This window comes from Marmota flaviventris, chromosome 5 (genome assembly GCF_047511675.1).
Source record: "Marmota flaviventris isolate mMarFla1 chromosome 5, mMarFla1.hap1, whole genome shotgun sequence".
Classification (NCBI taxonomy): domain Eukaryota; kingdom Metazoa; phylum Chordata; class Mammalia; order Rodentia; family Sciuridae; genus Marmota; species Marmota flaviventris.
In genome coordinates this window covers 94,377,011-94,402,575 of record NC_092502.1, presented here as the reverse complement: position 1 = coordinate 94,402,575, position 25,565 = coordinate 94,377,011, and the positions used below count along the sequence as shown (strand labels likewise).

The window sequence follows — 25,565 nt, the reverse complement described above, 5'->3', positions numbered from 1 at the left end:
CATTTTTTACTCATGCGAATTCTAACTTTGAGTAAAGAAAGTTTGATTTTCCTAAATTTTATTTTGAGTAATCTAAGTAAAAAATCATTTTAAAAACCTAAAATTAGCATCTAAGTACCCTTTAAAGCCTTTAATTCTGAGAGGTGTTTAAACACCATGAACTGAACATAAAATATAAATGTGTCCAGTAACTATCTGCATGTGGATACATATGTGGTTTGTGTACCTACTTAAAATTCTACTAAATTATTGAGTTCATTAATTTGGGAATGAATGCAACTTCCATTACTCAAGTTTTAAAAAATTTAGATAAAAACAAAAAAATTACTGTCTATGAAGAACACAACATAAATCTGAAATTTTTATTATGATGGGACTAGAGAAATCTTAATGAACAAAAATATAATAAACAAATCTATATTTACCTATTATGCTTTTAAAAGTGTGAACACATACAAAAGAAAAATGTCACAATGCTTTGTGAAAGTACAGTTTATCAAGTGTCTATAGAGGATAAGAATGTATGATAGTTTAGCTACTTTTAGTTTGACTTAATGTTATCGAAGACTTGAGGAAAATCATATTATCTATCAGGTCAAATGATTGATATTTATGACCATACTCTAAATATTACATCATAAATTTTTTAAACAAAACCTCGATTTAAGTAATAAAGTAGGTTTAATTTTGACATCAAGATAGACAATTAATTCTGCAGTAAATTTCATAATTGGAAATTTGATGATTTATCAAAAAATATTTGATTTCTCTTAAACATTCCTATAAGAATATACTATTGAATTTAACTATAACATGTTCCACGATGAAAGACATTTGTGGACTTTTAAATTTTTATTTTGAATGAAAAGTAAACATTTGGTCAAAAACCTTTGGAAGAAAGCTTTTCGTTTACGAATATTATAAAAGTTTCTTAGAAATCTCTTCGAGGCTGAGTACAATGAAACTAGGGCAATGCATATATTCTCAGTTACTCTTTAAAAAAAAACCTGTAAAAGTGACTATAGTGGCATGTTCTGACACATTCTTTTCATAAACCGAACCCTGTTAGTGACAGCAGAACAGATTGTGTGCATCTGCTGGGAATGAGCCAGATGACAGTGGAAAAACGCACATGGATACCTTGGCACAGCAAATAAAAAATGGAGAAAAAAAAGACCTGGAAGAGAAAGTGCTCAACTTTAATTGAAACATTCTTTCCAACATGATGAACAACATCCAACCACCTCTTGTAGCCTGTCAATTTTACATATAAGAATGTGTTTTAAAGGGATCTTTTGTAAATTAAGGCTGTTTTGTCCTCTTTCAGCATTAAATATTGACTCCGGTTTTGGATTATTTCTTCAAATTATGGCAAATGTAATAAGCATTAGGGTAGAAAAAGAAGCCAAACCACTCTACCACAGTCTGGTATACGAACACTAAACTTTTAAAACCCTTTCAGGTTCAAGTCAAATTTTAAATATCTGGGTTAAGTTTTTGAATTATGTGGGTATTACACTGCCAAGTACCCAAGATGCCACAATTCAAATATTCTGCAAATGTAACTTTTGTAAATGGTGCCTGCACTCAATAGTGCAATGGTATTTTATGCTGATCAACCACAGTATTGTTTAAACAGTTGGCTCAATAGCAGTAGAGAGGTCCATACATAAAAAAATAAATGTGTTTCTATAAATCATATCAGGAAGTTCTCTTGGATGCTCTGATTACAATGAAAATTTATTCTATACAGTATACAATGCAAATTTTAAACTAGAGATGAAGTTGTTTAATAGATTAGTAGTCTGACTGAAGCAGCTGCAGTCAAAAAAAAAAAATCTGGTGATTAACAGCCATTTTCCAGTAATCATAACCCTGGAAAGGGCTACTAAGTAGGGGGAGGGGGTTGCAGATGGGAATAATTCTCTAAGCCCGTGTGCCTTAGAGGGCTCCATCATCTTCATGCGGACTTATTATTATTATTATTATTTTTAAATTAAAGCTTTTAGAGACATCCTTGATTGCAGTGTTGGGAGCTGTCCATGCTGTTTTACCACAGGGAAGTCCACTCTGCAAGTATTCCTTGCGCTGAGCACTCTTTATCCAGGCATTAAAACAGGGTTAGAAAAGAAAGCTGAAATACAAGGTGCACACCAGAGGGGCATTATTCAAAAGCATGAGAACAATCTGAAGCAGTCACAACTCCCCAGGCCGTATAAACGAGGCAGGCCTCCTCAACATTACCTGTCATGAAAAATATGATTTTTTTTGAGAAATTAAGTGGATATAAAAACTGAACAAAAGAGTGGTAAACAGTTTCTGACAACAGAAATATTCCCATTTCATCCACATTTTACCTAAGTGTGTTTGTGTTATCAAAAGCTATACTTCTTAGGTAAAATTCTGCATTTTCTATACATTTCTTCTCACATGGATGAAAATATTCAAAATACATCTTGTAGATAATGAACAATCCCTCAAATCTGGACATAAAAAAGAGAGTAGGAGTGACACTTATTTATTTTTTTAATTATTCAAATAAAATGCATTTATCTTTTTGGGTAAACACAACTCACTTATTTATTCGACAAATTCTATGGAATACCTATTATGCAAGAGCGCTTGAAAAGGATGAGTAAAATGACACTCATTCTTCATAAATTAATTCTATCTCCATACCAAGCTGAAATTTTGCAATAAGAAAAATAAAAAAGGAACACTAAAGTATCTGTCAGAAGTGGGTAATACTAATAAAAACAATCCTAGAGTATTATTTTTTAAAATTTTTTTTTTAGTTGTAGATGGATACAGTGTCTTTATTTTGTTTATTTATTTTTACTTGGTGCTGAGGATTGAATCCAGTGCCTCAAACATCCAAGGCAAGTGCTCGACTGCTAAGCCACAACACCAGCCCCATCCTAGAGTATTGTTTGGAGACTGTTTTCACAAATATCTAATGACTCTTCCTCCAAACTGAACTTTTATTAAAACTATTATTATTAAGCAATAACCTATCTGGAATTCAGAATTTTCAACAGATGACTTTTAAAACTCATGGATGAAAATATTTTGTTTCTTTGGTTCCATATCTAATTCTAAAAATAATATTTAATAACATCTGATCTATGAAAGCGTTTGATTTTCTTGGAGAAACAAGTATACTGTACTCAACAGTCATTAGAATTGACCTAGCAAAGAATCAGAATTAGATACTTGCCCTGAAAATGACCCAATTTTAATAATCTGAAAGTATTAATGAAAAAAAAAAGTTCAAAATAATTATCCCAATAGACATTTCTAAGTGATCATCATTAGCAGAAAGAAAAATAATTAAATATAGTATGGCATTATAATACTCAAATAATTACTGAAAACTTACTATGTGTTTTCATTATGCTTCTGAATGTATTTTATCTTTAAAAATTCCCTAAGTGGATGCTATCTTATCCCCATTTTACAGATGCTGGAACTGAGGCTTTGCGGCGGCTAAATAACATGCCTAAAACCACCAAACATTAGATAGTAAGCTGGCTTTTGAACTGCGTTTTGGCAGTTGCTCTTAATCACTACCCTCTATTGTTTAGGGGCACATTTGTCTAATAGCACATGTGTATAATCAAAAAGCTGAAGTTAAGTGTGGCAATACGGTCTTCAAGTACTGTTTGTTTAAATGATTCTCTTTCTCTTGCATTCCTCCTCATCTTCTCATGCTTTGTGTCTTTCATGTCTATGTGTTCTCTCCTGCCGTGTGTGTACACACACACACACACACACACACACACACACCTTGGAGCTTTGACCCAGTGCTTCATAAAGCATCGCAAAAGCCACAATTTCGTTCCACTTGTCCAATAACTGTACTACCTCCTGAGCGCTCATGATGCTCTATAGTTTTGCTGAGGCTATAACATCTACTGATTCTAAAGATGTCCACAGTTCCTTACAAAGCAACTATCCATCCAATAGACCTTGCTTTTTCAAGATCGGTGCTCAGCTTTCTTTCATGACACGGTATTGGCTGTGATGAACCACATCAATCTCTCAAGAATGAGGAGATAAGAAGATAACACCTGAAACAATTCTGTGATCTCACATGTGCAGTCAAAACAAGTTAAAATTGCAGCTGTTTTTGCAAAACCAAATACATGCACTCTGAAACAAGAAAAGAGTTCAGACAGCAGAGAATCCAAAAACAATAAAAATTGAAAAAAAAAATAAAGTGAAGTCAAGAATTCTTTGATTTTTTTTGAGCTATAAAATGATAGAAGGGGGAAAAATCACAGTACTCGCTCTAACTCAAGTGAGATCCAACAGTCCACCGGAGGGGCAATGCCGATTCATTTTGACCAAAGGGCCATCGGGAAACAAGCAATGGGTACTAAGTAACTACATGGACCCCTTTGGAAATCTACTAATGTCATTGTGGATTTTTTTTTGTTTTTTTGGTTTATGTAAGGGGAGAAAAATTCAAACATGAAAGAAAAGAAAAACATAGCAGAAATTATTCCCTTAATCTCTAACCTATACAAACTCTCAGGAGGCTTTCAATAAATACTAGAAGTGAATGAACAGATATGTTCTTTTTCAAGTAGTCAAGTTTGTTAACCTTCATTTAGTTAAAAAAGATGATCCAGATGGAATTAGGTCTGCATTTATTCCTTTGTAGCATATTAATATTAATGGTTACAAAAGAAATGTTTACCTTTTATGGAGTAATTTTTTAGATCACATAAACCTTTACTCAGAAATCAATAGCTTAATAAGTTTGCCCAAATATGGATGGACATTAAGAACCTTATAGAAATAATTGTAACTTGTTAACATAGTTTAAAATTTCTAAAATTCTCAACCGGGGAATTACTTAGTAGGTAAACCCCTGAAAAAGTCATGTTTTAATCAGGTCTGGTTTAATAATAATCATCAAGGTAGTTTAGTTTTTATTTAAAAATTTCTATCCAGGATACATTTTCAACAGTTGATAACCTGATAACAGGTCTGACAATGTTTATCAAAGGCTGGTGATTAAAACTATTCCAAAGAATACAAAAAAATAGATAAATTTCATACCATATTGTAAATTAAAGTATATATATATTTTTAAAGGTTTCATCTGAATTTTAAAATACAATGTCTAATTTTCAAGGCAATAACTGTCAAAAATTATTGACTTATGTATATTAATATATGCAAAAAATTCACTTTTTTCTCACTTGCTAATGGTCTTTGAGAAGGTGCTAGCTATAGGCATTTGCCCCTAACACCTACAGTAAGAATATGACCTTGTGATTACTTTTTTATAATCTGTCTTTTACATTTTTAAAGATCTGTGGTATTAATTTAAGATTTTATTGGTAAACATTTGCATCTACAGAAAAATAGTTCCTTGATATTTAAACAGTATTGAAATTATCTTCCTTATCTGTTTTCAATAAAAATAAATTTCAATTATACTTAACTGTTGGTTTGATCTAGCAAATTTTACAGAGGCAATTAATAATTGGTTTAGTACATTAGAACATTTATATCTTAGTCATACACTGTTAAATCAATAATTTAGCTTAAAAATAAAATTGGAACAAATATTTATTTCATAGTAACACTTTCTACTGAAGGCTCCCATTTAATACATTTTCAATGGAGAAGGCTAGTTTTAAAAAGGTGTGCTTGCAATAATATGAGACTGCAACTCATACAAATCAGACTTCTGCTACTGATGGAAAGGAACCATGGTACCTACAAATTATTTTTAATAAGATTTTTAAAAAATCACATTGGTAAAAGTTGAAAATGTATCTGGCAATTAAAAGCTACTTTTACACATTTTTCCCCCTCTGTATTTCAAGAAGTGTAAGTTTTCAGGCTACTGTTCCAAAAGCAAGAAACATTAATGCAGATATTTAGAAGTTAATTTTGCCTGATATTAGGTTTTTGTATTACTTACACTGAATCTTCCAAATGAAAAGCATAGATCATATCTGAACACTATAGTCTGCATTTTCTCTTTGTACTCTGTATTTTTACCTAATGGCCATTTAAGTGTGAATGTTTATCAATCAAGATTACTGCAGCACTAAAGTGTAGTGGAACATTCCTATTACCCAAGAAAAGTTAAATAAATAAATAAGCATACAATGTTAATCTGCATCACAAAATGACCTAATATATCAGAAATATAATGCACAGGGGCTTTGTTGAAAAGAAACTATTATTATTTTTATTATTGCAAAACCAGAAATTACAAATATTTAATTGGGCCTGCGGTGTTCTAGAGGTGGGGGTTGGGAGGAAGTATCATTTTCTATCTCATACCTATTGTTTTTTGCATTCTAAATTGCTATAGGGGATACATAAAATAAAACATACTGAATCCACTTTGCGATTAATATCTTAGTGATTTAAGAGGCAGAATTTTCAAGTTCAAAAAGGGAAAAATTCCTCTTTTCCTTTCCCAATTCTAGAGCCCAGGAAAAAGGCCCTCTGCTCCTTAGCCTACGCAAGGGGAAGAAAGGACATTACTTAGGGCTGAAATCACTACGAGACAGAAGAGGGGAAGTTTATGATGTGGCACCGTATCTGGTCTGCAGCCAGAAAGTTTTCCTTTTGTAGCTCTGCTTCCAGTACCTGCCCTGCATATTCAGGAATAAAAATACACCAACTGTTCTACCTCAGAAACTGTGGATGTTACAAAGAATTAAAAGAGTTTATTTTTCTTTCTTTATCCTGAGTTTAATTACTGTTTTTAAAAAAGAAAGAGCTGGAACTATAGTAACTGGAGGTTTTTTTGCCTTTTTTTTTTTCCCTTTTTAAACTCCTCAAACTACCTTCCCACAAAGCCATTTAAGTTAAATGGTACATTTACAGACTCACCTACATGAAGGATATAACTTAAAACATCTGCTTAGACACATATGTTCTGTTCCGATATAAAAAGTGTGGCAAAAATTTTAAAAATATAGGGCCATTATATTCTTAAAATATGTGTTCTTCTCTGTGTGTGTTCATTCATTAAAGAGATCTTTGACTGCAATTAGGTAGTCGGTCCTATAAAGGCTTCCTTGTGTGACCATGATTTCTAAAAATAAAATGCTCCAGTGAATATTTCTGCTAAATAATCACATCTTCAAAATTACTTTAAAAGAAATCCCAATCCCTGATGTGACATTAAGCAATAATAGCAGCTTTCCATAAGACTTTGTTGTATACCTTATATAGGGTCACCAATTAAATTAGAAGATACAATAAGATAAAATAAATAAGTCATGCTTACTCTATTAAGTAGTAGGCAAATTTCCTTATCTGCTCTAACTTATTTTTATTAGTGAATCTATTTTCTAATTTTTCAAATAAGCATATATAAGATGAAGCTGCCTATCATTAGGGTTCAGGGAAGGGGTACATTCTCTTGCTATCAATTTAACTAGCTGAAAAAAATCACGGATGTGTGAAAAAAAATACAAGGGTAGTTTTGGGCTATTTAAAAAAATACTTTACATTCTATCAAAGGACCATATCCACCACTTTTAGAATCCAAAATGCTAGACATTCATAATATCTGAGAATAATTTATATGAATTCTTTATGTGCATCTTATCTATGACAACAAGATATAAGAGGAAAACCAGACCATGCTCAGGATGCTATTCGGAAAAAAAGCAGGTTCTCACCAGGGACTGCCTCACAGATCAGTTCCTCCAGTCTCTAAAAAGAAGTTTAAGGTACTTTATTTAAATCATTGCTCAAAGACTTGCACTGTCATTCTACATGAATCGCAACCACTTGCAGGATGAACAACATTGCTCCATTCATTTCAAATTTGCAGCATTAAGAATTAATAAAGTCTCTATAATGTCTACATTATTAAAGAGTAATGATTCCTGCAGCAATCTGCCTGTAATAGGTTTACTGTCTTTATTGCTTGTAATGTCACCAATTTTCTTTATAATGCACTCAAAAGATTCTCTTCATATGTACTTTGAACTTTGTTTACACTGGTTATGTCTCAAAAATAAATACAGAGATTTAACTTGGGCAATGGAATGACGATGTATAGCAAATACATTATAGTGATGACAAATTAATGTTACTCATATTATCAAATGAAACTAAACAATAGACTTATATAACATGTACATCAATTTCCATACTTAATAGGAATATGCATTTCTTTTTGCAGTGAGAATAATACCAGTGAGAATAATACCAAGGAAATTGGTATTATTGGGTCATCTTTTCCACAATGTTTTTGTTTAAAATGGTATTCTTTGTCATAAAATATTTTAAAATCATTTTTCTTGCACAGATATGCTACCTACATATCTTAAAAGAGAGGCTGGGAATAGAGTTTTACAGCATTATTTATTTTTTATTTCTTTATGTCTCAATATTATCTGTAAAAATGAAAGTTACTACTAAATCCTATTGTGAGCTAAATCACAATTATTCAACAGCACTTTATAGTTATTTTATACATGAACATGAAAAAACATTAAAAGTACAAAACTTTCATGAATATTTCTCAACGTTCAGTGTGAGATAAGTTACCAGTAAGCGCTGCTAAAAAAATAAAAAAAAAAAACCTGATGGTTTCCTTTTCTCACTAACTATAATAGATCATTACAAATTATTTTCTTTCTCATGCTGCTATTCTCTTACGTACTGCATATTTGCTTCAACTCTCTAAGGGAAGAAATGTGGCTCTTGTGGGAAAGGCCCACCCCTTTCTACATGTTTGCTTCCTTGAACGAAAGGAACACACCCCCTTACATTCTTTGAAATGTGTCCAACAAGCATAGAATTGTAATAGCACTATATTATTGGCTAAATTAGAAAATTTTAAGTGATGTTCAAGTATTGTTAATATACTATGCATTTTTAATCAGGATAACTAAATGACACATACGTAAGTAGTAGCAATGGTCTAACTTCAGTCTAGCATCTGTGCTTGGATGCTTAGAACATTTGTTAAGTGTTAATGGAAGAAAGTCATGAATGCTTTTGTGCACATGTGTGTTGTATGACAACTCAGGAAGAGGCCCAAGAATGTTACAAGTTTTGGAGTGCATCCTTTGAATTTAAGATCCATTAGAGGAATGGCCCATCTCTTTAATAAACATGTTAAAGAAAAAAATATTTGGAAACTAAAGTAATCATCTTCCTAAGTATAATTAGAGAGCTGTCTGAAATTACAGAGGTGCAAGAATATCACAGGTACAGGGCAGAAAACGCACACTAAAGTTGGTGTCCACTTACTCCTATCTCATTAATGCAATTGTTTAAGTCATGAGAAATTATCTTCTAATAAGCCTTCCTTCCATTATGTAGAACTGTATACTCTCATCAAGTTTTTCTTTCTGTTCTTATTTTCTAATGAAGTGATGTACTCCATATTTGTAGAAATTTATCTTTCTTTTTGATTTTTCTAAACCCTCTTTTTCAACTTTAAATTAGAAATTTTCAAATGTAACTACGAAGAGTAGACAAAAAAATGTATCTCTTTTAAGACAGTTTAGTGTTTAAATGAAATGGTTGGATCCTTTGCAATTTGTTCATCGGGCATTGCAGGATCAACTCAGCTATGTATTTGCAGGGCCTACAAAATGGAAGCTCTTCTATTTTGTCTATATTTTTCACTAGAATAAGAGTGAATATAAACAGGGAATATATAAATTGGAACCAAAGGCAATAAACTTATTAAAACTTAGTAAGATATTGTTATGGTCAAAGAAAACCTGCGTGTGCCACAAATCCAAACAGATGAAACATCTCATTCACTAAAATTTCCTATCTTGTTATAATAATGCACAGAAAATTAAACACATAAATATTAATTTTATGTATCACAGAAGATGTAGGCAATGAAAATGCAATGTTTACATTTATGGGTGACTCATTAGTGTTTTATTGTGTGAAACACTAGGAGGCATCAGTTGGGTAAAAAAGGACTTCAATTTTAGAAGAAGCAAAAAATTACTGAAGAGTTGGATGTGTGAGAAGTTTGGGTTTTCAAAATGTTAATATGTAAACCAAAAATTTATTTTTTGCAATAAACCCTCAAAACATCATATTTTGTTGTGAAGAAAGATCTTCATATGACATTCATGAAATATATATGTATATTCATATGTATATATGTAACTTGATCAATAAACACTTATCTAGGTATATTTCAGATGCATGAATTCATAGTTATGTATTTACACATTTTGATGTATTTTGGTAACAGAAAATATAATGGATATTGACAATTATGCATTTTCTCCTCAATTTCTCAATACCATAAGTGTGTTTTATTACTGGCAAATTCTGTTTTTTTTCAACACCTCCTCCAAAAATGTTTAATGAATTTCAGTCTCATAATAACCACTTCATGTAACAGACAACTCTAAGTCTGTTCATGAAAAGTGATAGAACTTAAAATTTAAGCAATGAATAAAAAGGATGTTTTCTTTGACTGTACTATTGAAAGCCTATCATTTGAAAACTGAGTTTTCTACGGCTTGAATGGCTCTTCATAATGATGAAGCAACAGGGTCGCAGTATACTTATCTAGCAATCATTTGAAATTGGAGTATTTTGCCATTCTTCAACAATCAGCTTTTATCTTTGACCTATCAAAATAACACATGAACTGTGTAATCTACCTTTTGTAAGGTACACAGACTTTGTTGTTGCTCCTGGTTTTGTGAATTGCCTCTGTAATCTGGTTTGATTTCCTAAAGGTGACAGATCTCGGTGCAACAGTCAAGCTTTAGTGAGTGCAGGACAGTCCACAAGCCCATGAGCCCATGAGATTAAGGTACAGTGCTGAAGATGGGGATCATAATCACCTGTCCTTCCACACAGAGCTTAGCAGCTGAACATCAGTGATAAAAGCCTTTCATTGTGCCCAGACCATTACCATATGTGCGTAAAATGAATATGCACATTTTTATAAGCTTTAGATATTAGTTTGGGAGGCATTTTCTTAGAAGATATACTTTTGAAAAACAAGTAGAACTTCATTAATAATCTCTTTACATTCCACATAGTGACCCTAAATTGAATATTAAATTCTTCCGTGTTGCTTTGAATCATATTCAAAAAACCATGGTTCTCTGGTTTGATAAGTATTTCTTTGTTGTTGTGTAGCACAAGTACTGCTGCATGGATGTTTCCCCATTTTGGTCACTTTCTGAGATTGCATAGACTCAAAATATACTGCACATAGAGTTGGGAAATAAAACCACAAAAAACACTATAATAAATAGAACAAAGTTTTAAAAGATAAGGTTAACACATATCAAGGAATTAATCAGTGCAGTTGTTTATAAAAGAAATTCAAATACATAAATAATTTCTTAGAAAGATAGAGTTGTATTATGCAACTTATTGATTCAGTAAAGTGAGGGCCAAGAGAAAAAATTAATAGATACCTGAAAAACACAGAATATAATGCTTTTTCAGGATTCAATCTTGAATCATTAAAGAGTCCCTTTCTCTACTGGGCTAAATCATTACCCCCAAAATTTGCAAACTAAACCTGCTTACAAAGAATAGAAGCAAGGTGCAAAAAGTCCTTGTGATTTAAGTTTTATGTAGTTATTTAGTGTTAATGTGTTTCTATCCTGAAAAGTTAATGTTGTGATTTCACTTAAATATGACTAACTCAGGAAATATATAAAACTAACTTATCATATATTCATTTGTTTTTAAATCTATAATCAACAAAATTAGTGTTTTATAAAAGTTCCACCTTAATATTATCTTTCAATATATTCCTCATGCATAGCTTTCAGGATGTAAACAGCATAATTAATGAATGAAGTATAATTCTTTAGAAAGAAGTCTGAAAAATATGACAAATATTCCAAAGCTGTGTAAATTAAATTAATAAAAATAGATTTTTATGAATTTTAGTAAAACTTCAGTAAAGATAACCACCAACTATTGTCTCTCTAACCTGACTGGAAACTAAATGTTAAACAAATGTTGTATTTAAAATGTGTTTTGATGAAAAGTTTTAGAATTGAGTTAGTAGGCTAATACATGTATTTTCCTACAAATACGGAAAAAATACACTCATTGATTTAAAAGATTATTTTTGCCCCTCTTGAGATGGGATGTTAGATAGGGACATCTTATTTTACTTATCAAAACTGACATTATTTTAGAAATTATATTAGGTGTTTTAGTTTCAAATTAGAGATTGTTGATCTATTTAAAGCTAAAATTGGTATGTGATACAAGGTTAAATGGGGTTTACAGGTGGTCACATTTCCATGTCCTACCAAGTCTCTAGGCATTGGAGTTATTATAGTCCACATAAGCATCTTTACTCTGCAACCACAATTCCATTGCAAGGTGCCAGTGAAAAAAGCGTCTGGTCACTTTTTTTTTTTGGATTGGCATAATGAGGTGACTGGAGTTTCTTCTATAGCAGTTAGAAAACGCACGCAGTCAGTAAGCATTTCATAAGACAGATACTATTAGAGTTAGTATCATATTCACAATAGTAAAATGCACTTTGTGTCAAAGCAATTCTCCACTGAGGACTGGTTAAAGAACTGGCAGAAAGCCTAATTCTACTTATTATACTCTCAGCATTTACATATAAGGTATTTTATAAAAAAGACATCCATTCCTAAAATGTGAAGAAAAAAGGCTTTTTCCAAAGAACTGGACCTACAGTAGACAGAAATGATTCAGATATAAAATTTCCTGTAAGAATTAATAGCCATGTTCTTGGTAGGAAATAATATTAACACTTAATCTAAATACTTGCATAATATGTAATAATATAGTAATGTGCCATGTCTATATAGGCTTCCTTTGTGCCCAACTTTATCACTGAGTTTAGTAACTTTCATCCAAAGTCCAGACAGAAGGCAACTGAAGTGACTTAACCTTGTTTGTTTTTAAATATCTATGTATTTGAATTTAATTTAATACATTTAAACGCAATGTAGATGCTGAAATCTAAACATAAATTTTGAAATGTGTAGACTACTTTGACCAGGGTATTACTTTTTGTCCACACCAATTAAGAAGCCCTCCACCAAGCCAGCACTTTAGTGAGGGAAGGATATGCACAAAGGTAGACTCTGACAGTAAGACAGCCATGCTGAAGCTTAAACTAATCCCAAGAATTAGTGGCTCAGAAGCATAACCTAGGGCAAATCAGAGTCTTTGGGGGGACTCATGGGAACATCTTTCCACAGTGAACTAACTGCTAAATCTTAAGGCATGTACTTCAAGGTCACAGAACATTCTGTGAAATATTAAAATCCTTCAGGCTCCACACTCTCCACCATATCAAACATGCTAATGACGTGAACAAACTTCATGAAACTTTAAACATATTGGTGTGACAGGAACGAGTCAGGAATGATTTCAATAACTGATGGCGAACGGATACGACTATCTAAAAAGTTACTTTTAGCAGCACACAAGGAAATCATGGAATCTAACGAAAATAATACACAACCAGTCTCAACTTCAGCCTTCAAAAAAGGCACAGGGATAGACCCCGAGCCATGGAATATATTGACGCCGAATTCAGAGACAATACCCAGGCTATTTCTATTTTTTCAAGAAATGTCAGAGGTACTTACATGAAGGAAGACCCGATCAGATTAGTCCTTGGGATATTTTCCTTTCTTAAGAGAGAGAGAAAGAGAGAGAAAATAACAATAATCTTTACTTCGTCCAGCCTTGAAGTGCTTCTCCACCTGATTCAAACATGCAGTCACGGCGACCCACACAGAACCTTCAAAGTCAATCCAATAGCAGCCCGAAGATGTCTGGGTGTACGCGTGTGCTCAAGTGTCTGTGACTGCGAGCAGAGAGAGGCAGAGAGCTGGAGACGATGTGTGCGTGTGTGCGCGCGCGAAGGGAGCGCGCGTCGGGGGGAGGCGCGCGCGGGGTCGCGCATTCGCGCGCGCCAAGGCCGCTCGGAAGAGGAGGAGGAGGAGGAGGAGGAGGAGGAGGAAGGTGGAGGAAGAGGAGGAGGAGGAGGAGGAGAAAGTGGCTCTCCGCTGCCGGTCGGATTAAAAGTAACCGGACTCGACCAGAAAACTGCGTCCAGGAAGGAAGTGACAGAAGACGAATGGGAAAAGGAGAGCAGCTCACAGCCTTTGAAACATCGCGTAAAAAGGCGGGGGGGGGGGGGGGAGGCGGGGGTGTGGAGGGAAATGGAAGGATACTGGAAGGGGAGGCGGGGGTGGCAGGGTAAACCGAGCACACAGGATTGGGGGTTCTTAGCAGCACGTCCGCTGAAAGTGCCGTTTTCTTTCCTTTTCCCCCCTTTATTTTATTTTGTTCTTGCCTTTGCTTCGCGCTGCTTTTTCCTCTCCCATTTCTCTCTCCCCCACAATCCCAAACCGTTGACTCTCTCCTCGCGAGCTGGAGAAATCATCAGTTTCACTCTTGCAAAAGGGGGGCGGGACTAGACCTCGGAGCATTTTAATAAAACAAACATACAGCAGCTCCCTCCTCACCCCTCCAGTCTCAACTAGATTGATAAATTACTCCACTACACTACTTTAATTATGTATATGGTATGCAGAATAAATCACTGAACATCAGTACCTCAATCAAGCACTTTTAAATGATAATTGCATCTTGGTGAATCAATCTTTCCATTCCTGACATTTTGCTAATTTTAGTTTTACGGTGGGGTAATGGCACATGCCATACGCAAACCTAATGACAATTCTTTATTGCACGAAATGAAGACAACACGGTGAGCGGCGGCTCCCTGCTTCTCTCCCGGAGCGGCTGCATAGGACGTTCGGAGAGAACCGAGTCTCCCGCTGCTGCGCGCTCACTCCCCAGGGACGCTGCAAGCCAGCCAGCAGGGAAGTCCTTCTAAAGTCGGGATCTTTCCTCTGACCAATAGGAGCGCGACCCTAATAGTTGTTCTTGTGACTTTTCCCCCCATTTAGATACGCGTTAGCTACTTCATTCTTCCACGGGTCCACGCGCTCCTCCTCTATTACTCACGCGTAAAAACCACGGTCTAGAATCTGCAGCACTCCATTCCAGCGTGCTTTTATGCATGCCCAGAATACGTGGTTTTCGGCCCTGAGAAGTGGAAGGGCTAAAAAGTGAACCGAAAGATTTCATGAAATAATTAAAGAATTACCAGTTTATAAAATCTCCACTTTATCGCGGGCCATGAACTTTCTAATCAGTTTGGAAATATTTACCGAGGTGGCAGCTTCCTCGGAGATTTTCCCCCTCTTCCCCCCACTCTTTCTTCCACACCTTACTGGACTTTATCCAGGTCATTAACATGTAAACCAAACCAACTTCCCAAATGCATTAGGCTACCCCGGACGATGGCTGATGACTTCACTTATCCTGAAGAGTTTCAGCAGCGCAGGAAGCAGAAATAGAGACTGATAAGGAAGAATATTTATGTTAAGGTTTAAGCATATTAAACATTTCCCTTACCAAAAATATAGGATAATAGTTAATGTTTAGGAAAAGCTACTAGAGATTTGGCGGCTCTCTGCCCTAGCCAATTACACCACACCCAAGAAAGCCAAAGATAAAATGTATCAACCGGTATACAAATCATGAAAAGACAAGATTGGATGCCAGCAGAACTACAGATTATATAAAATGTTTAGAGCAATTTTTATTTTTTTAATGTTGTGAAAGAAGAAGGGAAAATTCATAGGGGACATAAAATCATTGACTATACAAGAGTAGATAATAGTAGCATACTGAAATATCTAACTAATTAAAGATATTCCCTCACTGTAAAAAAATTCCTATCATCACTGTGTGTTTAGTCCAATGACTAGTTGCATTTCCTGTTAAGTTCCTCAGTATGCCTCCAGATGACTGTTTTAATGCATGAGGACAATGTGGTTCAAAAAGCCTTCTGCTTCATTGTAGGGGCTATTTGTTGTTATTAGCTTCTTTCAGAAGAGTGGGCTCAATATTTAGGCACCCACCCAAGTCTTCACGTGAAAGGAGAAGAGTGATTTTACAAGCAAGTACAACTAGATCTAAACAATCTTCAAGCTTCTGGTTCATTACCATTGTAACTATTAGTACAGCTAAGATGAATTCATCGCTTTTATTACAAGAAAGCCTGGAAAACTGTCACAAAGCAAACTATCTGAAATAGTACCATATATTGCAGATTGCAATCTATAACATATTTTGCTTACCTGTGTGACTTTCATATGGTGAGTCTGCTACTACTATGAGTTCATTTTAATAATATGGCAAGGAGTATCTATGTCAGGTTTTCATTCAAGGTACAACTTGTAAAAAAAATAAAAAATTTCAAGGTACCCAAACATCTTGAATATATGGTGGTAAAATGAAATTATTTTTTCAAGTTTCACAAATGTCCTGACAAAGTAACCATATGAGAACCATCAGAGTTTATTGCCATAATGCTTGAAATTAATGTCATGAATTTTGAGAGCCTATTTTACATGAGCAAATAGACACAGCCAATACATGAATTTAAATCATGTTGTTTTTGATGGGTGATAGTGAATATTCCTGTTTACCACTGAACACTTCAGGTTTAGATCTATTTTTCTTTAAGAAGAAACTTTTATTTTACCTTTTCACATTTTAAAGAATTATTTAATAATGAACATTATAACAAATCCATAATTATCAATGATAGTACAGGCATTCAAAAATATGCACAACCCCACACTGTGGATAATTTGAAAATAATTTGGATCTGGAATGTATCACAGTTGGCCTTTTAAAATATAAGATTTTTCCCTCAGCAGTTTTAACTTCTTAATTATGTGTGACCTAAGTTAATATTAGCATTAGTTTCCTTCCCATAAGCCTTTATAGTTGAAGCAGAACAGAAGCAGTTACCTAGAAATGTACAATAGGCAGTCACCTGAGATTTAAAATTATTCATGAGTAATTCACAAAGTGGTTAATCCAGAGTGTGCTTTGTATTCTTTTAATACCTCTGGACATTATTTATTTTTTAGCAAAATCACCCTGATCCTTCTCACCTAATAGTATTTGGCTAGAATCAGAATGTTTTCTCATCTAGGGAGGAGCTCATCCTAGGTGTTACAGAGTCCTGGATTCTCCATTTAGTATAGGATTTGTGTTTTACTATTGGATGTGTCCTTTATAGGCTTCAGTTTGCTTATGTGTGAAATGAGTTATCCCATCTCTTCCAGTTCTATGCTTTAAATAGAAACCAATTGGAAGCTAGGGGTCTATCCAGTTAAATAAAAGGTGACTTTCTTTTAAGAAAAAAAATGGTGTCTGGGATCAATGTATTAAATCAGCTCGTGTGTGTGTGTGTGTGTGTGTGTGTGTGTGTTGGGGTGCCTAATTACAAAATATTTCTTTCATTAAATAATTATCATTAAGTGCTTTCTTTTCTTTTTTTTCTACCTGGTTCTGGAGATTAAACCAAAGGCCTCACACATACTAGGCCAGCACTTTAAATGTTTTATTTTAAATGTAAATATGCATTAACATATTTTTCCCCAAAAGAATTATGTTTGGCCATATATTTAATTAAAGTGCTAAAGAAGTTACAGGGAAGGAGCGTGATCCTTGGGATTTTAACTTTAGGGAAAGCTCATATTCCAATTTCTGTTCAGCTACACACTGTCTTACTCCACCCTCTTCTCTTCACTACTTCCCTACATTAAAGCAGCAGTCCACTAAAGCCCTGTGCACTGGGTCTGCCTGCTTTTAAGCCTGGCCCACGCTGGGTGTAGCTCTTGAAGTGAGCTTTAAAAAATTATTTTAAAGTGAGCTGGGGCGGTTGCCACAGCAACCCACCCTGAGATGAAGAAAGGCTATAGATTAATCTACCCTTCAAGATTATTCAACTGTATAGTATTTGTTCTTCAGCCCGAATACTTTCAACACAAAAATAATTGAACATGGATGTTCAGAAAATTCTAAAAACAGTAAGATACAAATTTCATAGCATTAAACATTTTAATCTTTTTTTTTACAGCTACAGTATAGAAATATACATGTCTTCCCATTAAATGAACTAATTGGAAGAGATACCTAGAAGGTAGATCCTGAAAAGTGATGTGAGCAAAACAACCTGATATTGCTTATAACCTAAAGTATATAATGGTTATCTAACTCTTTAACACTATTATACAGTTCTATGCTATAAATACCTAAGGTCAAAGAGTTTTACCTTTGATAACTTTGTGGTACATGATAAAAGAAATGTAAGCACTCACCACATACACTTCTTTACTGTGACGGTCATTTGCCTTCCATTCTTTACTTCATATCTTCACAGAAGTTACTTCACAGTTTGCAGCTCTTCTTTGGCACCTTAAAATATGTAAGTACAAAAATGCACATACTTATTATTTTTAAATTTAACATGAAAGTAGATTTATTTCTAAAACTTCAAATCCAAATAATCCTGATTTTAAGCCAAACCAATGTATATGGGAAATAAAATAATTAAAATAACCAATTGTGATAATACTTATAATCATTAAAGTAGTGTCACATATCTGAATTTCAGAAATTTACTAGGTGCAGCTTTATCCCAACAGACTATATAGCATATGGACTGTTTGTGGTTGAGAATCTGCAATATACAAAGGATTTGCTATTTCAAGGAAAGACTTCATTTTTTCCCTGCATTTCATATCTAATCATCTTTATTTTCTTATCTTTAATTTTATATCTGATGAAGAATTACAAGGAAAAAAGTGATCCTTGGGATTTTAACTTTATCCATCATTTTCAAGCTGTTATTTGTCAAATTGGGAAATGTTTGCAAAGCAACTTAAGTTGCAGAAAAGGCTCATTTTATGTATTGCCTAAAGGCCAATTTAAGATACTTTGGAATTAATGCTGTGGATTCAGGACCATTTATAAATTCTATTGCTAATAATACCTTATCCTTCCAAGCAGTGTTTAACAGTACTGAACACAAATAAATGCTCTAGTATTCTAATCTCTGTTTTAGACTAGCTGTCCAAGACTTTGAGTACACAAGTGAATCTTTCTTTTTCTTCAGACTGGGTCTAGTCCCAGAAAGAAAACTAACCTGGAGACATATTAGACTATGGTGGTCAGTATCCATTTTCCATTTGATTAGCAGGAAGACTTTTCATAGTGAAGAGACATTTATAAATCCTTTTTATTTGGGTTGACATCCATGAGTTATAGTTTTATTAAGTTACTTCAGAGTTAAGGAGAAACGAATCATTTTGGCCAATTTTGTTTTATGGGTTATGTTAGTTTTATCTTTTATTAAAGTACAGGCCCACAGTTAGTCTAAACTTGATCTTGGTCTAAAGTTACCTGTCCAATTCCCTTTCTCCCAGCTGCTTGGTTTTACAGTCTATTATTAAGTGAGGATCCTGACACATATCTCCCAAGGCTTTTCCACCTCCCAGAAATGCAATCTTCATGAAATAATATCTGAAAGATATGCTGAGGCTTTTTAAAATGCCACTACAAATTATGACATATTTCTTTCTTTTCCTGCTTCATTCAGTATGTCCAAATAAGGCTCGATCATGAATTTGCTTGCGAGCGTGTAGCTGATTCAAAGGCATCCACACGCATAGCTAAATGGGGCTTTACCTTTACCTACAAAAGTGTTAAATGTTTATTTGAACACTGAAATATGAAAATTCTTTGAAATATCACAGAACCTTAAATTCAAGGAATAGATTTTTACACATTACTTTTTTAACCTTTTCTTCTAGATACCTTACTATGTCTGTGCTCTTTCAAATTCAAAGATCTTTACCCAGGGTTGGGGTGGAAGTGTAGGGTTAAAAATCTCATCCAGCATTTTGGAACCCACTTCTTTGTTTGGAAAGCAGAGAGCTGGGATTCAGTTCGCACGGCCCCTTAAAGACCCAAACAGGGATGCCTCTGATTTCAGCAGCTCACTCCACTGAGTTATTGATAGCAGGCAGCAAGAATCCCTCGGGTTAATTTGTGTGGAAAGTGAACCCGCGCTGGCTGGGCGTTCCAGAGAGGCGCAACAGCCACAACACCGCCCAATTATTACGGCCCTCCCCTCCAACGCTGCTTTCCCCACCTATATACTCTTTTCTCTGCGGGTCTCTACTTTCCCCCACCCACTTTTCTCCTGGTGCAAGGAGCTGAGGGGGAGGGGGGGGGCTCTTTTCCTGGCGTGTTTCTGGAGTTCCTAGGCTGCTTGCAGGGGGCGAGTGCGCCACGTGCGTGCGCCACTGGCAAGAAGGAGGCGTGCTCTGGCCCTCCTGCAGACCTGCTGGGCTTGGACGCGCGCAGAGGAGACTGCCACGCTGTCTCGGTGTGGGGGCTGGAAGCGGTGTGCAGACTTGGCGTTTGGTTAGAAGGGGGATGTCACGGCTTGGGGAAAAACGACCGGTGGCTTGTTGGTACCGATGGCACGTGGTGGGCTCTAGGGAATGAAGGAGGGCGCAACGGCAGTGGGTGGGCTTTGGAAACAGGAGGTGGCAGTGCTGGAGCAGTTGTCCTACTTGTCTGGTTTTGGGATCTTAAGAATATTTTCCATATATTGGCGAAAGACTATCCCAAAGAGCTGGAGATGAGCTCTTAGCGACTACGTAAAAAATGAACCCACCCACGCACAGTGCACAAAGCTAGCACGCAGTTCGCATCCAGCTGCTCCGGCTGCCCCACTCGCTCCAAGCATTTTGCAAGCCTGGGAGAGCAAGAGTGCCTCGTGCAGGTTTAGATCCTGCCCTGTCCTTCACCAGCCATCCTGGGTTTTTGCGTGCCCAAGCAATAGGAAAGGACAGAGACCCAGAACTGAATTCTAAAGCCTAAGCACTTAGCATCCACAGAATTTTAAAAACTAAAGGCCAAACGCTAGCTCCAATAGTTAAGCTGTGGATGGATATGTACAATTCCTTGCTATAGAAAGGCTACCAAGTAGAAGGAAAACTGGGATACTAGGGACAGTACAGGACAAATGAAACCAAAAAGCAAAACAAAGCTTCATTTCACTGTTATACCACCTTTATTTGTTAGCACACAGAAGCAGTTCATGGATGCCTTGCAAATTGCCATCACAAAACGCAGATGTATAAGATCTTTGCTTTATTTGGGGCATGTACAAAGGGCAGGAAAGATGGACAGATCCACCTTTGGATGCTCCAAAAGTGTGGGAAAGTATATGGCTGAATATATCAGAAGCACAAAAATGTTTCTTAGCCTGTTCTTGAAACCATATGATAACTGCTAGCTACATGTGATTATTTAATTAAGATTAAACTAAAAAGTTAGTTCCTGAGTTACACCACCCACATTTCAAATGCTCTGTAGGCACATGTGGCTAGGGGCTATCTTATAGAAGTAGATGTTGAATCTTCGTTTCCATCATTACTTAAGGTTCTACTGGAGAGTGATGTTGTAGAGTTAAGGTGAATGTCTGTTAAAGAAAGAAGTTGCTTTATGATCATTACCAGTGAAAATTTAGGGCATTTTTCATTTCTTTAACAAGAAAAGTTTTTTTTTTTTTTTGTTTTTTTGTTACTGGGTATTGTTACTGGGCACTTTACCACAGAGTCACTTCCCCAGATCATTTTATTTTTCTTTTGGGAGAGGTTGCTTAGAGCCTAGCCAAAAGTTGCTCAGGTTGTCTTTAAACTTTCCATCCTCCTGTTGCACTACTGGGATTACAGACCTGTGCCACCATAAAAATTTTCATGACCACATGAAAAGTTGTAAAGTTAGAATTTCACTATTTTTCTGCTGAGAAGATTTTGGGGAACACTTCAGCACCTCACACAAGACTTAGAAAAGTTAAGTGATAAACTCAAAGTCATGCAATAAATTTGAAAAGATGAGATCCCCTGACAGGGCCCAGTGCACTCTGTGCCAGACCAGGGCACCTTGTCTGGTTAGCTAGGCAAATTAACTGTGGAAAAGTGAACTGAGAGAAGATGTTAGGCAGGAGTACTCTCTTAAAAGAGAAAATACTGCTAAGCATTTATCCATGAAGAAAGTCTATTTAATAAAGAATAAGGTGAATGGGGAACATTGTCTCTCAGACTTAAAATGTATTATTGCCATAGATTCATATAATGTCTTTTCTAAGAGAGTAATTGGGATAACTGTGCTTACTTTAACTTTGAAAATTATGAGGAAATGGGATTATTCCTTTAAAATAAATGCTAAAAAACAGTTACAAAGGCAGAGAGGAAGTGTGTTACCTGAGATGAGAATTGTTAACAAGGCATAATCTTCCTCAAGTTTGGTTAAAGATATCATCAGACACATTGATTATCCTCAGATAAATTGGTTATGATATAATTAGGGTGGAATTTGAGCAGAATATGTTAACATGATCAAAATTTAATCACCAATTATACTATTTGAAACATAAAGCAACAGACTACATCAAAAAATTTAGACAAAGTATAAACTTTTTAACTTTTATATATATATTAAAATTTATATATATATATAATGTCTTTCTTCTATAATTTTTTTTTCTTTTTTGAGACAGGGTATCTCTAAATTGTCTAGGCTATCCTGGAACACATATCCTCCAGTTTCAGCCTCCTAAATTATTAGGATTATAGGCAAGCTTCTCTACTCCCAGCTGTCTTCTGTATTTCTTAATGTTACTTGGGGATGGAATGTTGATATTAATTGTTATCTTTCATTGTAATTAACTTTTAATTTAACCCTTAATGAAGGATCACTAAATGTTCAGATAGGAGCATTCATGAATGATAATCATTTAAAAATAATAGCAAATATTTTTAAACTTGGATTTCTCTTGAACATATCCATATTTGTAATCATCTGTTTCTGTTATTGATTTATCACTTGCACAAGTCTAGTGGCGGAAAGGTTTATAGTCCATATTACTTGAAATTCAGTGCCCTAAGAGAAAATATTTTAGTTCTTCAAATGCTTGCAGATGAGATAGAAGTCCTCAATCTCTCCATAGCTGAAAACCAAAAATACTGATGGAACTAGGAAGACCATGTATGGCCAAAAGCCAGTTGACTCTATCACAGGTAACAGTAGAATTATGCACCAGTTTTTAATCTCTCTGTGTTTCAGTTTCTTCATCCATAATATGTGGAACATAATGAGAAACCCTCAATACCTAGCATGAGAATTAAATGAACTATTCAACAGAAAGCACAGGGCCTGGAACCTAACAAGTTGCAATGGAAGTTACTCATTCTTATTCCTATGCAATAAGTTCCACCTCTATCCCATCAGGTTTCATGTGTACCCATACTGTGCTACAGAAAAAGGAAAAAAGTAGGTCATCAGAGAGATGGCAATTCCCCTTTTCTGGCATGGCTTTCTTTCAGGCTTCATTTGTCTTTTATTTTTTTTTTTAAAGGATGCTTCCTTATACTTGTTAGCTGGTTGGTTGCTGAAGAGGCACTGGAAACTCCAAGTCCATCCTCTTTTCACCCCAGTTGACCTTTGGAATGTTGTTGTCGGCCAAGAAGACATTGATATCTTCAGTCTCCATTAGCTTGAATTCTTCAGGGCAGAGTCTGCTCAGATTGTCTCCTGATGTCATTCCAAATGTCTGAAGGCCATGTATGGCAACTGGGCTGGGCACAGGACTGCTGGGAAGTGGGGAGCCCATGGAATGCCTGATGGAGTATTCTGTTCAAAAGGGACCTAGAAATCGTTCTGTGACGATCACTCATCAACATTACAGCTATGTGTCTAGGGGATGGTACCACTTCTTAAAAAAAAGAAGCTATAGTCATTTTATATTTTTTTAATTTTTCCAAAGTCCCCTTGGAGTGCTTATAATTCCTATTGATTTAATGATTTGTATAAGTATATATTACAGAAAACAGACTTAGGACATTAATAAAAAATTATCTGTGTTCATCCTAACATTCCTTAGAATAAATACCAAGACAAAGCATGCAGAAAGTAGGGAATAAGGCCACCACATGCAAAATATACCTTGTTTTCTCTTTCTAGGTAATTTTTCAAATGACTGTATTCTACTTAAATAAGAACATCACATTATTTTTAAAATATATTATTTATAACCCCCCCCCCTTTTTTTTTAAACCAGGGATTGGGCCCAGGGGCACTTCACCTCTGAGACACATACCCAGTACTTTTTATATTTTAGTTAGAGACTGGGTCTTGCTAAATTGCTTAGGGCCTTGCTAAGTTGCTAAAGCAACTCATGTTCCTCTTGCCTCAGCCTCCCAAGCCACTTGGATTACAGGATTACAGGCACCACTATGCCCAGCTATATAACCTAAATTTTTTAGCTAAGCAAAAGGTTTTATTTTTTCAAGAAAGCAATATCATGTATAAATGTATAAGTTTCTAAGACACCATAGTTTTATATAAACTTAAAAATAAGATGCTACATAATTATACATATATTCTAATTTGTTTGGAAGAGAAATAATTTTTATTGTTTGGGACGAAGTCTCTACATCCTTTTGGAATGTAGTGAGAGTTAATAGTCAATGATTGATCTTGCACAGTGGCACACATCTGTAATCCCATCAACTGGAGGCTAAGACAGGAGAATCACAAGACTCTGTCTTAAAATTAAATTTAAAAAATGGTTGGGGATTTAGCTCAATGGTGGAACAAAATATTGGTGATTAAAGCTAGTTTGTTTCGCCAGCATATTCAATGAATCAAAGTGAGGCTTGATTTCCTATAAACTATTATTGTTTGTTTATGTATTTGCACTGTATTTGTAGTTGAATCTTTAACATCAATATTCATACTTATAATACTATTTGAAATACACATGCAAAAATAATACTATTTTATTAGAGTGTCGGTTGAAAAAATAAGTTCAAAATGCCTAACATTTAATGGCTATTTGTCAGACTCAGTATTATCACTTCTATTAGCTTTCTTTTTATCCATACAATAACCCATAGACAGATTCTACTATTATCACCATTCTACAGATTTTAAAACTAAAGCTTAGAGGGTGCTGGGGATATAGCTCAGTTGATAGAGTGCTGCCTCACATGCACAAGGCCCTGGGTTCAATCACCAGAACTACAAACAAACAAACAAAAAACCTACAACTAAAGCTTAGAGAGGTGACCTTACTTGCTCAGGGCCACATAGCGTCATAAATGCCAGACAAAGGACACAAAACCATATTTGTTTATTTCTAGCCCTTTGTCCTTAGCTACAACTCTGTCCTTAGCTACAATGCAACACTGTTTTGTGACACTCATAACCTGTGCTTGAGGAGAGCAGAATTGGTATGATTTGTATCTCCCGCCCTCCCCAAACATGTCACCCTCTTCATTGTGCGTACTTTAAAAGGCTAGTTATTTTTTTTCAATGATGCCTTTACTCAAGTCTGTTTAGAACTCTCCCTGAGGAATTTGCTACACAATCTTAAAAGTGGTATGATTGTTGGCAAATCCTTATGGTTAAAGATTAATTTGTTGCCAAAAATAGATCCAAACCAAGTGTAGAGAATAGGATGGAGACTAATATTTGAATATAAAGCATCAGATTATTTGATATTTGGCTCACAAACTGAAATTAACTACAAATATACAAGGAATTTAAAAGGTTATTCCTGGTAGGATTAAATAGCCTTTAAGGAAAGAGTTTTGATGAGTACCACTAAT

General features: G+C 35.0%; 1 protein-coding gene and 1 long non-coding RNA gene across 12 annotated transcripts in view; one reads left to right on the top strand and one right to left on the bottom strand.

Moving 5' to 3' along the window:
• The window catches only part of Mef2c (myocyte enhancer factor 2C), a 144,468-nt gene extending 130,417 nt beyond the window's left edge, over nucleotides 1-14,051 (bottom strand). For 3 of the 11 annotated variants that reach the window (XM_027927964.2, XM_071612428.1, XM_027927965.2), the window contains exon 1: nucleotides 13,590-14,040. The gene's annotated coding sequence lies outside the window, so the exon portion shown is untranslated. Of the gene's footprint in view, nucleotides 1-13,589 lie in introns of all 11 variants that reach the window. The other 8 variants (XM_027927971.2, XM_071612429.1, XM_027927968.2 and 5 more) reach the window with 6 other exon arrangements.
• Nucleotides 14,052-18,131: 4,080 nt separating this feature from the next.
• LOC139705699 (uncharacterized) overlaps nucleotides 18,132-25,565 on the top strand; it is a 52,521-nt gene continuing 45,087 nt past the window's right edge. The window contains exon 1 of the long non-coding RNA XR_011707510.1: nucleotides 18,132-18,304. This is a non-coding gene — a long non-coding RNA (uncharacterized lncRNA). The remainder of the gene's footprint in view (nucleotides 18,305-25,565) is intronic.